This window comes from Podarcis pityusensis (assembly GCF_964106645.2).
Source record: "Podarcis pityusensis genome assembly, chromosome: 2".
NCBI classification, from domain to species: Eukaryota; Metazoa; Chordata; class Lepidosauria; order Squamata; family Lacertidae; genus Podarcis; species Podarcis pityusensis.
Window position 1 is genome coordinate 88,132,285 of NC_138029.1, and position 11,490 is coordinate 88,143,774.

General features: G+C 44.9%; 1 long non-coding RNA gene across 2 annotated transcripts; it reads left to right on the top strand.

Moving 5' to 3' along the window:
• The first annotated feature begins 2,340 nt into the window (after window positions 1-2,340).
• On the top strand, window positions 2,341-10,783 carry LOC308472112. 2 transcript variants are annotated; one of them, XR_013983304.1, is made up of 4 exons: window positions 2,341-2,464; window positions 2,657-2,783; window positions 3,077-3,159; window positions 7,355-10,783. It is a non-coding gene; the product is annotated as an uncharacterized lncRNA (long non-coding RNA). The 2 variants fall into 2 exon arrangements; XR_013983305.1 differs by lacking the exon at window positions 3,077-3,159.
• Window positions 10,784-11,490: the final 707 nt, after the last annotated feature.

Below are 11,490 nucleotides of genomic sequence, written 5' to 3' on the forward strand. Positions count from 1 at the left end.
TGAAATGAGGACGTGAGAGAACCACATGCACAGGCCTAAGGCCTTTGAGTGGGGTTAACAAATGTGACAAAAAGCAAGCATGTAGCCTTTTGGCCACTGCAACATCTTGTGGTAGTGAATTCCCATGAATTGATTGTATATTGCATGAGGAAGTGTTTCCTTTAGTTTGTCCTGAAGTAACTCACAGTGAGATTGAATGATTGGCGGAATAAGCCAAGGTCATGTGGATCTAGCCTTCAAGTGTTTGGCTCAGTGGTCGCCAAAGTTGGCCCTCCAGCTGTTTTTTTGGACTACAACTCCCATCAGCCCTAGCTAACAGGACCAGTGGTCAGGGATGATGGGAATTGTAGTCCCAAAACAGCCCTTAGCTGATCATAAATAGGCTGTTTATTATAGTCGTGTGGAAATTGGTACTCAAATGTTATTCTGTACACCTGAGAACTTTCCATTTCTAGAAGTTGCAGCCTTGTAAGGAATAGCAAAATCTGCTTTTGTCTTGTGCTGAAAAAGGAATTCTGCTACCATCACCCCAGTAGCATCATAGGAGCTGCCTTCTCACATTCAGGTACAGCCCTAACCAAAGAGCATGTAGAACAGAAACCTATTGATTTCAACTCTGATCAGCCCCTGCCAGAATGGCCAATGGATGATGGGAGTTGTCCGATCCAGCAGGGCTCCTCTTACGTCCCAATCCACTATGCTTTATGCATTTCCACTCACTTAGGCTCCTATCATCCAGAAGGGGCGAATTCCTACATCTAATGGCTTATTGAGCACCTCAAAGTTATATGATGTAATAATTCTCTACTTTCCTCCTCAGTCACTAGGACTTCAGAACAAACTCGGTCCAGCCAAATCCTGAGATTCTTGAGTAGATAAAATCCCTTATTTTGGCACCTTGGAAAATCTCTAACAGGGTCATGGAGCCCTGAATCTGAAAAGGGCCTTAGTGAAAAACAGAGACGTCACACTTTGCTGAAAAGCTTTCAGCTAATAATCACTAAATCTTGTGGATCCGCGTGTGCTTTGACTTTCCATCAAGCTAAAAAATGTAAACTATGCCAGCCGGTACTTTCCTCCCGGGAACAATGTTTAGACTCAATCTGTGAAATGGTTTAATACTGCAAGTTACATAACACAGTTATTCTTTCTGCTAATGGAATAAGTGCTTGCCGTGCTGCATCCTCTGACAGAGGCCTTTGCAAAACCATGTGGCAAGGAAACAGCGCCACACTTCACTTGAGAATCAGGACAAGTAGTAAGGGGCAGCTAGTTACAGATTTACGTATAAGCTAAACAAGCTGTAGTTTGGGGGGGGGGGAATCTGGATGTACATTTCCAAAATACAGTGGTACCTTGGGTTAAGTACTTAATTCGTTCCGGAGGTCCGTACTTAACCTGAAACTGTTCTTAACCTGAAGCACCACTTTAGCTAATGGGGCCTCCTGCTGCTGCTGCTGCGCCGCCGGAGCATGATTTCTGTAATCATCCTGAAGTAAAGTTCTTAACCTGAAGCACTATTTCTGGGTTAGCGGAGTCTGTAACCTGAAGCGTATGTAACCTGAAGCGTATGTAACCCAAGGTACCACTGTATAAGATAAAAAAGAAATAAAATAAAACCTACATACAGTGTTTTGTGTTATGTAGGCTCCTATTAGGTCCTTAAATTACCATATATGTTATGTACTGAAGTTCTCACCCTGGGCCAGCAGGGGGATTCTGTAGATAGTTATGCAAATGAAGGATCGAAAGTGGCGTTCAGTGATTGGATAGTTTGTATGCAAATGAAGGATCGAAAGTGACGTTCAGTGATTGGATAGTTTTAGAAAGTTGCTACAGTTACATTGTTCTGGAGCTCTATATAAGCAGGCTGACTGAGCTCTTCAGTTCAGTTCAGTTCAGGCCTCTGAATAAACAAGAGCTGTTTGAAGAATCGCTGTGTCGTCTGATATGTTCGCCCACAACTTAACAATATAGCATATATTCAACACAAAAAAACAGTGACAATTTGTTGTTGACAAAGAACAGCTAGGCATATAAAGGGCCCCATTACCTTCAGTAGCTTAGGGTCTCATCAAACCTAAATCCGGCCCTGGGGGCAGCTGATTACGGAGCATCTTCGTTTTAGGTGGAAAGCACTGGTTCTCAAAGGTGACTCATCATTTTTCCAATAGCCTGAGATTAATTCACTGAGACAAACAGTGAGGGGAATTATTAGCACTGTAGATAACAACCAGCCTGCAAGTGCTAATCTGTTCTCTGCTTTACATGCATAAATCTCAATACCAGCTGCTGGGAATCACAAGTGGGGGAAGTGATCTTGCAAAGTTGGCCACTTTGAGAACAGCATGATGGATCATTGACTTGTTCCAAAAGAGCTCTTCGTATGCCAGTTAACCACTGGAAATGACATTGAAATGCTGGAAAAAGGAAAACGTCTGTGGCATGCATGGTTCTTGTTGAAGTAAGATTTTGGCAAATGCAGTTACTCAAATTGCTGAATTCAAAGTTCTGATCTGACAGATCCTTTCAAGAGAGACAGAACTCAGGCTGCATTCTCCACTTCTGTCTCCTCTGTATGGGCTGCTCTTGCTGTGGGGGGATGGCTTTGCTAGCCCATGGGATGGATTATCCCAGGTTTCTTTCTCTGCACTAGGCTCCGGATGTGTTTTTGTACGCCCTCATCTGTAATTACAGTGGGAGAAATATCAAGAAGACGCCAGTTCGCTCCAAGCGAAGCATCACATGGAGATGCCTTGCCTGTTCTGCATAGTGACACAAAGGTAAGGAAACTCTATCTCCATGCTGTCACTAATGCAGCGATGTTTTCCTGGCCGGGAACCAAAATGTCATCTTGGTGTAAACAGCATCAGAGGATTTATTACAGCATTTGTACCACCGTGTGTGTGTGTGTGTGTGTGTGTGTGTGTGTGTGTGTGTGTGCCTTTTCACATGTTATTTAGTTTTAGAATATCTGGAAAGATTCAGATTTAAAACCATATGCCCTGTTATTTTGTCATCTTAAAAATTCTGCGCTTGCTGTTTTCACATACATATATGACCGTTCTGTTTGCAGAACTGGACCAGAAAGCGTTGCACGAGGCCAGCGACATTTCCAAAGCTGGCAATGGAAATTTAGGAACAAGCTGCCCCAGGAAGGTGGGCCAATCTGTAAATAATCTGTCATGTGCCCTAGTCCCCAAAGTCCTGGAGATCTGTTCCTAAGCGTTTGACGCCAGAGGGGGGCTGCGATTACCACTCATCAGGAAAGCAAGGGAAGTGATTTACCTTACTGTTTTCTGCATCTTCTCAATCTATATTTGGTCTTGCTTGACATTACAGTAGCACTCCCTGTCACCTGAATTATCCTGTGCAGAAAACCCCCCCAGTGATTTCTATAGAAGGAAATCAAAGGGCAAAGGAGTGAAATACTGAGCCTTAAGGGCAAGGATTGTGCATTTTGACACTAAATGTTTCGGAAGGAAGTGATTTGGCACCTACCTGCCGTTCCTTTCCCTGTGAAGTTCAGTACCTATTGTAAAACTCTCTATGGAGCCTTGCAAGGGGAAAGCAACCAGGTGAGGTCCAGGGGGTGTTAAATTTAATTTTCAACAGAAAAGTAGCAAGCAGGGGAAGGGGTAAGTTAGTCTTTCCCAACATGGTTTTGCACTGCAGTTCCCATCTGGTGTAGCCAATGGTCAGGAATTATGGGAGTTGTAGTCCAAAACAGGTGGAAAGCACCAGGTTGGGAAGGCTGAGTTAAACACTCCCCTCACACCAGCTGCTACTGTGCTAAAAAAAAAATAACCCCCCCCCCAGCTGCTTTTCCCTACAAGAAACAGCTGTCAAGGGCATTTGGAATTTGCTGCGTCTGATAAAAATGCAGCCTGGTAATCAATCCTGGGCAATAAATGTCATAAATTTGGTTCCACTTGAGGCAACATGTTGGGTTTCATCTGGAAAATGGAGTAGAACCGAGCAGTGCTTCATGCAAATTTATTTATTTTATTTATTTGTATTTATTAAATTTGTATACCGCCCTTCACAACATAAAAACACAGTATGAAAAAGCATAACATACATATTAAAAATATGAAACAAACACAAACCAATAATACCCAATCCCGTCCTGTACTGGGTTACAAAATATTCAGCTAAAAGCCAAGTTGATGGAACAGGAAACAAGCACTAATCATCCCAGTTTTGTGCCTGACCAAATACTCAGAAAACTTGCATCTTAGCAGAACTCTCATATGAGTGTGTCTTTGATAAGCTTCTGGTATTTTTGCAATCCTCACCCTGTTCAGGCATTTAAAGGCAAGTAAGAGATTTTGTGAGTGGAGGGAGAGGCGGATGAACCCATTAGTCCCAGCCTCTCTGCTGCATCTCCTTACACAGGTCTGAGGCCTTCCTGGCTTTGTGCAAAATGAACTTCTGCAGCAGAGAACCCGCCAAACTTGCGTAGGCTCATTGTGCAATTTAGAACCCTGATTAGGCAGAGTTCTAAGCTTTGCCAAGAGCTTCAGCTGAGGTGGCGAACAGGAGGTCTTCCCAATGTTGCCAAACCGTAACTTTATCAGGGGCGTAGCAAGGTGGGTATGGTGGGCGCGGACCGCCCCGGGTGTCATCTTGGGGGGGGGGGAAGGGTGACATTTGGTGCCAACCCTCCCCTACAAAAAGCTCAACAACTCCTAGCAATGACAATGGGTAGTGTTATGTATTGAAGTTCTCACCCTGGCCACCAGGAGTATTGTCCATGTAGTTTTCACTCAGGTCCACGTCAGTTATTTTAGGCGGGAAACCCTGGCTTGTTGTTGCTACAATGTTGACAGCCGGCTGCCTATAAAAGCAGGCCGGCTGAGCTGTTTGCTGTTCAGTTATGTGACAGCTTACAAATAAAGAGCTGCTTTGGAGAAATCGCTGTGTCGTCTGCTATGTCTACCCACTATTTAACTGGTAGATCACAGGCAGTCTTTTCATACTGGGAGTAGATCGCAGTCTCTTGGGAGACCAACTAGATTTCAATGTGGGGGGTGTGTGTGTGTGTGAGAGAGAGAGAGACAAGAACTTTTCCATACTGGGTACCACCTGACCTTGCTACGCCACTGACTCTCATAATCTGTGATCATTTGGCAGGGCTGGCTGGGGCTGCTTGGAGTTTTAGTTCAACAAAATCTGGAGAGCCACGCAGTTTGGCCACCCTGGCCTGCAGCACAGCTTCTACTGCGTTCTGTCTGCTGCAGATGCTTGCTCTGCAACAGCAGAAGGGCTGCAGAACTGGGTTAAGTGACACAGTGAAGGGGCAAAACCAATGGACTCAGCCTTGCTTCACCCCTCGTGCAATTTCCATCACAGTGTTGTGAGACATGCAACCCTGCAGATGTTCCTGGACTACAATTCCCATCAAAGCTGGCCATTTGCCATCCTGGCTATGGCTGATGGGAGTTGCAGTCCAGCAATATTTGGAGAGAAACAGGTTCTCCATTCTTGCTGCATCACATGTAAGCCTGAACAGGGCCAGGGTTGCGGATACAGCAGCTACTAATATAAGGGCCCAAGTAAATTGCAATTATGTACACAGCTCTCTTCCCTCATGTGATCTCTCCATCACATGTCTTTAAATGCCTGAACAGGACTCCTGTCTTCTCTCACAGGAATTCAAGGCCAACTTCTCAGGCTTGTTTCTTATGTAACCAAATGTTTTTAATATTAATTACCTCCTCTCTTTTGAATATAGTACACTTTGTCTCTCACAAATGCTGGCAATTTCCCACGAGATCAATCTTCATGTGGCAACCACCAGATCTCACTGCTGAAATGGGGTGGATCTGCACACGGGGGGGGGGGGGTGCTATAAATAAGTCAGAAATTAAATCGTTATAACGAAATAAAGAAAGAACCCTATGTAAAACTAACATAGAAAATTTATTTGCTCTCTGGCTCCATCTGGTGTTGCATGTTTATAACACATTCAAAGCGTCATCTTTTTTTACTACTGTAGCTGAGTCCATGGTTGTGGTAAAAACAAAGGGCTTTCCCACACTTCCGCTTGTCCCGTGCCTAGAAAGGACAGAGCCTTGCACTTTTCTTTTTGCCCTGCCACTTTCCCATGAAAAACCTGCTCTTTTGTGCTAACTTGGAACAAATGGCTATTCATGGAAAACCTGATAATTGTTTGTTCACTGCTGAACAGCAGTTTATCTCAGGGGAAAGCGGCAGAGTGAATGGAAGTGTGTGGATGGGCCCAAACTCTCCAAAATGTAGCGTTTGAGAGTCTGGCATACCGTATTTTCCGCCCTATAGGACACACATTTTCCCCTCCAAAAATGAAGGGGAAATGTGTGTGCGTCCTGTGGGGCGAATGCAGGCTTTCGCTGAAGCCTGGAGAGCGAGAGGGGTCGGTGCGCACCGACCCCTCTCACTCTCCAGGCTTCAGGAAGCTCTGCGCAACCCTCGGGAGACCGGCTCCGAGGGCTGAGCAGAGCTGCCTGCAGTCCCGGGCTCAGCGCACTTCTCCCCATCGCCAGCCCCACAAGCTTGGGGGACAGCGGGGAGGCGGAGCGCGCCTTCCCGCTGTTCCCCGACCTGGTTCTTCCAGCCCCGCACCTGGGGGGAAAATAATTTTTTTCCCCTTTATTTCCCCCCAAAAAAACTAGGTGTGTCCTATGGGCCGGTGCATCCTATGGGGCGCAATATACCGTAAGTTGCTCCTATCAACAGGAGGAAGGCAAGCTGCAGATACACCTCTAACATGGCAGGGCTATTTGACAACTTAGTTTTATTTCTTCATCACCATTTATTTAACAGCATTTATTTACTCAAACCTCAACACAGTATAGAAAAGAGAACCCAACCTTATTTGATTTTCCCTTTCCTGATTGCTTCTCCTTGCTTTAAAGCTGGTAAGCAAAATATGCAGAGGAAAATGACACCACTGATTTACCCCTCTCCTTCTCTAAACTTTTGTAAGTCTTGGGGCCTTGTGTCCTTCTGTTTATGCCTCTTCTGCTTACTATTCCCATGAGGTGTCTGGCATCCCAGCGGCAACACATGGGTATTACAAAAATGTGCAAAGAGTTAATTTAAGATTCTCAGCTATATGCTAGGAATAGAGTTGGCAAAGAATGCACCACACCTGTACTGAAATATCTGCATGGGTTACCAGTTTGTTTTTCCAAGCTGAATTCAAGGTGCGGGTTTGGATCTTTAAAGACTTATGTGGTCTGGGCCTTATTTGAGAGAGCCCTTCCACCCCAATGAGCCCACTTAAGAGTTTTAAAACCTGCCAACTTCCTGCTGAACACAAATGTTGTTTATTTTTTTACTTTTTGTCCCACTTTTGTTGCCCCTCTAGATGGCAAGAATGCAATAACATCAGCAGAACGATGTGTGGACAGTCCAGTATAAATCCATCACTAATGCACTATTATTGCTTCAGTGGCACTCTGCAGAGCACAAGCAGCAACAAAGAAAAACAGAATGGTCAGTAGGAGGAGGAGAAGGAGGAGGAGGCCTTTTTCTGATATCGCCCAGCAAGCTCTATCTCTTTCTCTTCCCAGGAGCAGAATCCAAGCCAAGTGATACCACTGAATATAGAACCCTTTATCTTCTTCGGCCGAGTAAGATTGTCTTCCATAAACATGGTTTTAACAGTGAGTCCATAAGTGACTGTGGAGGCCAATTCTGGACCCACACGTCCTTCCACAGTGGGGACATTGGTTTCTGGGTGGGAGTTGATCACGGTGTGGATTTGCCAAGCGTGGCTTCCTCTTAGCATGTTTCTCCCTTGCATCCTGAGTTTGAGTGTCTTCAAAGCCCATGACACCTTTGGTAATAGCTGTTCTCCAACTGGAGCGCGTGCAGACCAGTGTTTCCCAGTTGTCGGTGTTTATTAAAAAAAAAAAAGTTTTGCCTTGAGAGAGTCTTTAAACCTCTTTTGTTGACCACCAGCATTACACTTTCCATTTTAAAGTTCGGAATAGAGTCATTGCTTTGGAAGACGATCATCAGGCATCCACACAACATGACCAGTCCAACGAAGTTGATGTTGAAGAATCATTGCTTCGACACTGGTGATCTTTGCTTCTTCCAGTACACTGGCATTAGTTTGCCTGTCTTCCCAAGTGATGTGTAAAAGGAATATGGAACCCTTTATCACACCACTGACTGCATGGGTTCAAGACTGTTGCTCGCCGCTCACCTTTATTTTCCTCATCTGCTTCCTCCGGACCTTTCTTGGCAATCCTGGGCTGTCTCAGCCTCCAGGGGATTAAGCTGCACATGTCTGTCCTGGCAGTGAAGAACGGGAACATCATGTTATTTCCATTCACTTCCCTCTAGTGTTCTCTCAGAGCCCTTCCATCCGCCGCTCATGGCTTCCACGCTGAGCAGCCTTCTCCCACGTTGCCATGGTGCAGCTGCTGGCTTGTCATTAATATGGTGGGTAACTTCAGATCCTTGACCCCCTTTGCTGTTCACGGCTTTTCATGGCATATTTCGCCCCTGATTGTATAGCTCCGCATTCCCCAGCAAAAAGATAAAACGCAAATGAAAAGCTGCTGCTGCTTGAACGGGGAGATGTGTTTCACAAAGGCACGCTGCAGCAACGGCAGAACTCCAGGGAAGAAATGGGAGATTAAAAGAGCCACAGACTCTGTCGGAGCAGGGAGGATGGCAGATGTTGGATTTTTTCCAGTCTGCCTACGCTGGGACTGTGTGGATCCCTGAAAGCTTAGGCTGCAATCCTAAATGCATTTTCCTGGGTATAAGTGTCCTTCAAACTCAGCAAGGTTTACTTTTGAGTACACATTGTGTAGAGCAGGTTTTCCCAAATTTGGGTCTCCAGCTGTTTTTGGACTACAACTCCCATCATCCCTAGCAAGCAGGACCAGTGGTCAGTGCCTCTGTAAGTTCAAGGAAGTACAGTGGTACCTTGGTTGTTGAACTTAACCCGTTCCAGTTGTCCATTCGACTCCCGAAACCATTCGAAAACCAAGGCACAGCTTCCGACTGGCTGCAGGAGCTTCCTGTAGGCAAGCGGAAGGCGTGTTGGACGTTTGGCTTCCAAAAAATGTTCGCAAATCAGAACAGTTGCTTCCAGGTTTGTGGCATTCAGAAGCCGATTTGTTGAGGAGCCAAGCCATTTGAGAACCAAGGTACCACTGTATAAAATATGTGTGGGACAGGAAAGAGTGTGAGGCTTTGAAATGTTGAAGATGAAGTTTTTAAGAACTGCTTGACATTTTCAGGGGGAGCCCTGGGCCCCAGTGATCCAGCTTCTGCTGGTTGGATAACTGCCTGAAGTGATGAGACAATATTCAGTGACCACTCAATCAAACGTTAGAATGATGTAGGGTAAACAGAGTGAAGAGTCACTTGTGATTTTATTGTCATCTCAGACAAGAGGCCTGCAAATCTCCAGAAGTCGTTGGAGAGTTTCGGGGGGGGGGGGGAACGATGACAAAACAAACTCCACTCTTTTGGATAGTGCAGCAGAAAATGATTCCCATTTGGCAAGAACTGTTCAAGTATAGCAATCGACTCTAGGTACAGCCTGTTCTCTTGCATTTAGTCATATAACTTTGGCTTATATGGAGTAGAATGAGACAAAGGCTCAGCTGTTGGGGGACTGTATAGAAGCTGTTTTGAATTTTGAGTGCTGAACACATCATCTTGATACACTGAAAATCACAATCTCTCCCACCCCCAAAGCTTATTGCTGTTAGAAAGAGCTTCATCTTTGGGAAGAATGTGGATTTCTGAAAGGAAATCAGGCTTTGTTTCCAAAACCACAAATATTATAAGGAACTTATCTATAGTTCCTGTGTTTGGTTTCAGGGCATGCCAATCGCATTCTCAATCTCATTCTCGTTATCTGGCTACCCTGGCTCATCCCCAGCTGCCCCTCTCTCCCCAGATCACGGCCCTCAGTGGTCCTGCTTCATACCATCCTTGGCTGCAATGTTTTCCTCAGGTATCTTTCTCTATCTTCTATCCAGGAAAGTAAAAGGCATTATCAGAGTTCAAGTGTTTGTAGAGACTAGCCTCAGGCACATGGCATTGCCTCTCATCTTCCCTGTCCCTGGTGGAGAAGCCAACTGGCAATGCTTGGACAAGCGTTCTGGTTCTCGCTGAGTTCAGCAAGGCTCTGGGGCGCATGGCAGCAGGAGTGGGGATGGTGCAGGAGGCTGCAATTCCCACTTCACCTCACGTGGTGAAACAGGACAGGCCGCCCCTGCAGCAAGCCTTTCAGAATAACTGTGTTTCAACAACAACTGTCTCAGAAATAATTTGGGCACAATTAGTCCTTCTTTGAGGCCAAGGATGGACTGGGTGTTGTTTCAATGTACCTCCAAGCCCCTAACATTTTTCATGATTTTATAACCGGCTCACATGAATAAGACTTTACAGGCACAATCGTGGCTCAAATTGTGTCATTTGCGCACAGTTAATCACCCTCATCTTTCCCTAAACATATGACTCAAAGCAGGCTTCTAAATACATCCCTGGTGCAGGCAGCGCTCTGAAGTCGACAGAATAGCGCAAAGAATGAGGCACAACTCATCTCTCAGACTCATTACATGGGGCGCTGCAAAAAGCAAGACACTCATGGAACACTAATCTTAAATGCACAGCCAGCCTTTCAGAAAGTTGACCTATATCTGGAGAAAGTAATGTGTGTTTGTGCAGAAACAGTCGCATCCACTGTTTTTAAATATGAAAAAAAGAAGCAGGAAATTATATTAAATCTTGGCTGAATCATACACAAGGTACACACTCTAGAGGGGAAAAAAGTTACCAGCTTCTTTCATGATCGTGCATGAGATCACTACAAGGAGGGAGAGATCATGGATTTTCAATATCAACATTTTAAAACTTGGAAATGTTTATATTTATAATCCAGTGGCTCCCTCCTCACCCCCACCCCCACATGGAGGATTTGATACTGGAATGGAAATTGCCGAAACCATTTTGTAAACGGACATCGCTCAAGATAAATAACAGACCCAGAGCAAACTCCAGAAGGCTTGTTGCAGACTGTACATATTTGGACAAAAATGACATAATGATTTTATGACGGAGGGCTTGCTAATTTGGGAACCACCTTAAGAAGCTGCGTGCGTCACCGATTTATACAGGAATGCTGACCTCTTTATATGACATCACCTTGCAAGAATGAGAACGTAATTATTCTACCTCATGTTTAAAATCAGGGCTAACTTGAAACCACTCACTACTATTTGGTTTCTTTTTTTATTGTGCAGATCAGCACTGCTCAGAAGATTTCTGAAAACTTTTATATATATATTCATATGTAACTTTGATGGGGCAACTGCATTACAGTCTTCATGTAATGATGAAATGACAAACTGGTGTAAGCACTCTGGTAGTTGCCTTTCTGTCCAGTGCAATTTCTGGATTGATGCGCACAGGTATAGTGACATCACACAACCATTCCCTCCTTCTGGTGTCTCCTATACTGCTTAAATC